The following is a 7,198-nucleotide window of genomic DNA, read 5'->3' as shown; positions in this document are numbered from 1 at the left end:
CCATTCTTTTTTGTGGATGTGAAACATGCCAGTTAAGAATAGAGGATTTCCGTAAGTTAGTAATAATCGATCTTAGGTGTCTTGGACGCATCCTTCGTGCATTTTGGGACCATTGAATGAGCAACCCCGAGGTTAGGCGTTGGATACTAGATAAATATTGCAATTTGGTTAATGGGGTAGTAAATCTTTATCAGCTGAGGTGACTGGGACACGGCACATATGCCTAACTATCGCCTACCTCGACGGGGAATGTCTGATGTTGGAATAGGTTGGAAGAAAGTTGGAGGAGACCAATCGAAGACATTGTGTCAGTTCACGAAATCACTGTTAATCGGCTAAAGCGCGTTAACAGATAAAGACTGCTTAGTTGGGATCCACGTGATTATCGTAACAAATGGTTAAGAACTTTGGGTGATTTGACGCAGGATCGTCTGAAATGACTCAAATGCATTCATTCCTTGTCTCCCTCTAGAACCTGAGTCTCGAAATTTTACGTTTGTTTTCTATGCATAGTATTTCGTACTACTACTGTTCTGGGGTTTATCTTGAAATAATTTTATCTCGATTGGCTAATATGATATGGCAACTTAAACCGATGCACATATTTCAGGTTCTTTTGTTACGTATGACACTGATATTCTGTTAGCAGTTCATCAAAGTAATCTAGGTATTGGATAGTATTTTGACTTAGTTAAATTTTAACTGGTTAGCTTGCAGCTTATGTAGACTGATATATGAGAATTCAATCATTCAAACCAGACGGCTATGATCACTTAATTGAAAAGACTAGAAATAACTTAAGTGACCTGACTATCAAGTCATCTAACCTAGCAGCCATGTTGTAACATGTTCGATATGATTCTATCAACACTTAGTACTAAGGAGTATGATATTGGTTTCTAAGATGTCATTTAGTGTAGGGTCATTCTCTGAGATGAAATCATTATTATGATCAGTAGAAAATCAAAAGTGTAATGTAGTGTCGATAAGCTTGTAAATTACAAACTATAAACACGAAATAACATGACGATATGGATAAATAATTCAAATCCGACTGGAAAACATTGGACATGAGTTTTATTCATAAGTTACACCTTAATGGAATCATCTTTAAAAATGATTTCACAACTAATTTGCATCAATGCAAAATTTTGTGTTTATGTTATTAATGAAAAATGAAAAATCCACATTTGAAACCATTTTTCCAAAGTGCACTATAAATATCTCTATACACAAAAAATAATGATATCACTTGATTTGTATTGGTATAAATCCAGAACAAAAGTATAATCATTAAACTATATTACTTCATTTACTATATGAAATATATATACTGGTAGTCTTTGGATGGAATTCCGGACAATAATTCATTGTAGCACACAAATGTTTACAACTTCATTTTTAACAAACGTTTTATAAGTGTTTATAATTTCCCCTCCAATTATTATAATATATTGTTAACTAAGTTAATTAGTTAATAAATAATCTATTTTTTTCATGTTTACATCGTTATATCACAACAACATGTGTTCTCAACTTCCAATGAGTGTATGTCGTCCATGTACTTAAAGTATTCAACTTTTAATCGTTAGATTGCCGGTAGGAGAATCTTCCACATCATCTGTTTCTACAACCAGATAGTCTTCATTCAAAGAAGGCATCACTCAAAGCCTAATACATAAACCTGAATTTGATGAATAAATTGCAATGAATTAGAGAAATGATTCCTAAATTCAATTGTTTTTCTTTTTCGTTGATAATTTAACACCTCTATGTCTGTTCCAGTAAATTTTAAGGAAAATCTCATCAGTAATGTTGAAAATCTGGTTAGTATTTAGTACATTTCAAAATTATGGTACGTTTGGTAAACTTTACTCTGTTTTATGTGCTATTTAGACAAAAAATAATTAGCATTATTTATATTTAAATTCACTTAGTATTGTTTGTTTGAATCTTCCCATTGATGTTTAGGACTGCAACTGGTCAGTCTCTAATTGGCATATGTGCATACTGTACGTATTGCCTCGATATAGCCTTAATTCACAAGCATTGTAAGCAAAGATGGATAATGGCTAGCAGTGGAATCCAGGACGAGCGTTTCGTCCTATTTTGGACTCGTCAGCTGGACGCAGTAGCCGAGTGGATAACGCGATGGGGTTAGAAGCGAAAGGTACTGGGTTCGAGTCACAGAGTGAACATCAACTCTGAGATACAGGTACATCCAGCTGACGAGTCCCAAATAGGACGGAACGCGCGTCCTGGACTCCACTGCTAGCCACTACCCATCTTTGCTTACAATTATTTGTATTGCTTGTCACTTTCTGTAAAGCAAATATTCATTTTCACTGTTTTATGATTATTACTGTTCATTGTGTCTAATAATTAAATTATTTAGGTTCTTTTCCATAGTAAACCAGGATAGTAAGCCCACTACTTATTAGTACGATAATATTACTGACTACGAATGATGTAATAAAAGGCGAAAAATTACCATTATCAACTAAGAAGCAGTGGGCAATTGTTTTGTTCTAGTTTGTATCACATCAGTAGTACACACAAACCTCCCACTTAGTAACAATTGCTACTCCCCCCAAGTGACTTGCTTTGGAATGGGTTTCTGATTTACTAGTAAAGAGTTGTAGCTAGTGGTGTTTCAGAATATCGAGTATCAGCCAGTTACCCACCAACGATATTTGTTGGTTGTTATACTGTAGTAGCTTAGCTTCGTTAATCAATCATCTTGATAACCATTGTCATATAACTACCAACGTTGCTTGAAATCAGAAGGCAGTGAGAAGCGGCAACTACAGTTTCTTAGCGGACAGCACGGATAACAAAACTACAAGCACATCGAACGAATTTGAAGCAGATAGGTGAATGTGTGTATACGAGCAACTACATAGGCAAATTTATAGTCAAAACGAATAAAGCTCAGCCAGGCAAAGCAAAGGCAAGAAATAGGATTCGAGTATTTAAGCTATCAACATTTTAGTCCAAGTTTGTCATGTGATCAAGACTACACGTTTATATAGATATGATAATGATCATTATAGTACAAAGAAATATGCGAATTGTTACTGTTTGAATAACATTGTTAAGTGAGTTCATAAAAGGGCTTAAAAAAATTAACCATAATCGAAATTGATTGTTGGAGAGTTGCTATAACACTACACCGCAAATCGATTGAGGACTTAATGGTCCTATTATCACTCAGTTTCTGAGCTATCTGAAGGCCCTGGATGAATGGTATATAGACAATACAGTGGGGTCGTAGATTAGAACGAAATGATTTTCTACTACTTCCTATATCTTAATCATTCTCTATCTAATGTTCGTTTATTACGAAAACAATCTTCAAATAGGATTGATCTCCACAAACTTATCACCTTGAGAATGAGTAGATTGACTTTGGGCCTAGTTTGACTCATATTTACTATTGATTTATAATTACACTACATACAAATGAGCAGATATAAAAACTCATGACTGTTTTCCCCTTACTATATCAGCTGACAACCAAACATTTTTCTAACACTTAATATCTTCACAATACCTATTTACGACTGAACACAAGGTTGAGGGTAATCCCTGAAGGTCTCATGGATAACACTGTTTCTTTAAGATATTTGGTAAAGATATATGACTGCTCCTATTTTCAAGTTTAGTCATTTTACGATGTAACATGATAAAAATAATGCAAAATCATGGTGAAATTTATTTTTCAGTTGAAGTGAATGCTGTAAAAGGATTATTGTGTGATTACAAAGTTTTACTATTGATAACTTCTTACTGCCATTCTTTATAAAATTAAAAAATTAAGTTGGCATAAAGATGTTTATTGGTATTTTGATAAAAGTTTTAAAGTATAAAATGACTACAGATGATCCAGTTTGTTGACATAATATGTAATCTAGAGTTTCAAGTAGTCATCTGAATACCTTTAAAACTATATTATCACTTAAACTCACTTAGTATTGTTTGTTTGAATCTTCCTATTGATGTTTAGGACTGCAACTGGTCAGTCTCTAATTGACATATGTGCATACTGTACGTATTGCCTCGATATAGCCTAAATTCGCAAGCATTATAAGCAAAGATGGATAGTGGCTAGCTTACTGTATTATCACTTGTCTTAAGCTTACTTCTACTTATCTGGTTCTATGTTAATATTAAACAGGGAATCAGTTAGTTGTTGAAAAATATACAGTCCTATGTAAGAAGAAGAAAGTTTATTGGTCTTAAAAATGTACCACATTCTGTTTTTCTCATAAGTTCAGAATACGTTGACTTTATGAGTGATTGTGTTTCTAATCGAATATATGCATAAATAGTTTGTCGTAAAGTAATTAGGTTCGTTTTGTACTACAATGTGAACCGATTTCTATAGATCATGAACCAAACTATAACTCTTAAGTTATCCGATGTGACAGTTTATTGTAGTTAGTCTTGTGTGCTTCGTTTGTGGAACGTAAACATTTTCAAATTAATTCAAAAAACAAAAAGAATATGGTATTACAACATCTCTGCACTTCAGTCTGTATACTTTTAATTTTGTTAAGCCTTTCAAAGGACTTATTTAACGGGCAGTGTCATTCGTCAGTGACAATATGTTTATGTCTTTGTATTATTATGATCACTTTGGTATGAACATGTATGTTTGATCATGTTTTACAGCTTATCAATATATTTCTCTTACTAGCTTAAATTTTGGTTGCTTAAATCCCTTGATGTCACGTTCACTTTCCTATACATCTATATGTGTTTCTTAAATCCTATTCAATTATTCGTTAGCATTCATCTGAATTAGCATTTCTGTGTGTATTTGCTTCATGTGCTTGTGACTTTGTGATCTGTGTTGTGTAATGATAAGCTATATTCAATGCTTCGTTTTTTTTTTTGAAAATTATATACCGTCGGAAGTCATTTAGTGACCGTTATCAGGACGAGTGATGTACGAAGCATAAGGATTATCTTGAAGAAATTCCATTACAGTATTATTAAAACCAACAAAACACTGGTGAAACTAGATGTATATACCACGTTTAGTATGTGATGACTGATCCATTTGTAGACGTATTGGACTAGTGTCTAGTCAACCCAGATTTCTCTATTTCACAGTAATAATACAAACACATCAATTGGTAACTATAACTAGAGACAGTCGACAAGTTTTACAGTTTCTTTTTGTGTTCATTAACATTTATTGACAAAATTTCCAATATTTAATTTCTATTTAAATTTGTTTTCGGTTACAGCAGATCAGCCTAACCCGAAATTGAAACTTGACACGTGAATAAATAACCATTTTCATCATGAGTAAATTCAAATCCACATTAAATTAAAGTACTTTTAGTGGTAGTGTACTGAATAGAACACGAGTAGGGACGATCGGATGTATTTAAGCACAAATTAAAAACTATCACTAAGATCTGATAACCATACAGTAAACAATTAATTTGCAAAATAACAATCAATTGTCTCAATCATGACGGCTCTGACTACCAAGTTGGGTGACACAAGGTCGAATTCCACATGGCACATCAATCTCCTTAAGACTATAGGTGCATCTTTCTGACGAGTGACAAGTAACAAAAAACCTAGGTTGAATGTTTTAAGTTGAATTATTTTGACCACCGTCTAACAATTATCTGTAACACGCGATAACTTATCATGCTCACGGTGACTAGCCGGTATTTAAGTATTTATGAATTATTACAAGGTTTTTGGAGAAATTCAACTACTTTAACCACACTTAAAATATATTTAGTATAGAGACTGACTCCCATGAGAAATTATCCCATATAACTTCGTATCACTAGATGACCAGAGTAACTTCGTTCCAATTATTGGTAGTGGGGTGAAAGCAATAGTCAAAATGGGACGTATTATAGAGGAATGCATTTAAAATGAACCAAATCAGTAGATTAAACTAAAACCAACCGCGTGGAGTTTTAGAAATCAGGGAAGCCTTTAAAAAGCTCTCAACTTATTAGGGGATGCACAAAAAAAACAAAAAATATACACTATTCAATATCTCAATCAAATGTTCCATGGTACATGAAATAGAGCTGGCAAATTAGCAATTCTCTGGAACATAGATGCGACAATAACGTTCGTGTTCGAGTATAGAATAAACAAAACTGAAAGCAGAGAACTAGAATCAGCAGAATGTGAACAAATTAGATGCAGTATAATATACAGTATATACATTATAATATACAGTATTCAAGATTCCAGTTAAATGTCCTAAAGAACATGAAATAGGGATGGTATATATATTAAAGAGTGAACAATTACAGTTTGTTCATATTGATTTTTCTTCGACATCACTACCAATAAATCCTTTACTTCTGTCACTATAATTCTTTTCAATTAAATAAGCCTTTCTTAAATCACCAGTCACAGCAGCATAAAATAAGATAAACGGTCCTTATGTGAATGACAGTTAATAAACCATTGACAGTTTACTTAATTAATTGTAAACTTGATTATTCATTTTTCAGTTAAAATTAACACAAATTAATTATAAAATAAGTGGTTAGGTAATGATTAAACAATTTACGATACCAGAAGGGGGGAGGTTTCTGGAGATTTTAGTAAATCTTTTGGCGAGACCATAATTTATGGACGATCTTTGAACAAATCTTAAATGACCTTGAGAAATATTAGCCAATCAGAAGACAGTTAGTACAGAGTAAAAATATATTATACAAAACTAAAGAATTAAAGTGGATACTGTTCTTTTACATGGCTCAAAAACTTCTCAAGGTTAGATATAGGTTCGGAAGTTCTAAAATCATAGTGCATACGGTAGAGGAACTCATTCATATGGCTCCATAGTAGTCGGCCTCTGGAGCCATGATAAGGTCTCAAAAACTCTTTTTGTCTCGACCACATAGCTTCAATGTTGTTCGTATGCACTCCAGTTGTAGGGTCCACAAAATGGCGCTTGTGGATAACGACATGATGAGCGTAACCAAGTCTACTTAGGCATATATACGCTCTTCAATCATCTGTATATACTGTGGTGCCCGGCTGCACATATTCCTGTATAATCGGTATTATTGTTGGTGCCTGTCGGTTCCTAACCCGTTGGAAATGTCCTTTTTGTAATGATCTGTCGTAGATTCCAAGGACTTGTTAGGTATTTTTGGAAGAGGTACTTACCCAGCCTTCTTTAATAGTACGGCCACGGTTG

The sequence above is a fragment of the Schistosoma mansoni genome, chromosome 1, assembly GCF_000237925.1.
Source record: "Schistosoma mansoni strain Puerto Rico chromosome 1, complete genome".
In the NCBI taxonomy this organism is placed as follows: domain Eukaryota; kingdom Metazoa; phylum Platyhelminthes; class Trematoda; order Strigeidida; family Schistosomatidae; genus Schistosoma; species Schistosoma mansoni.
Note: the sequence above shows the minus strand (reverse complement) of the source record.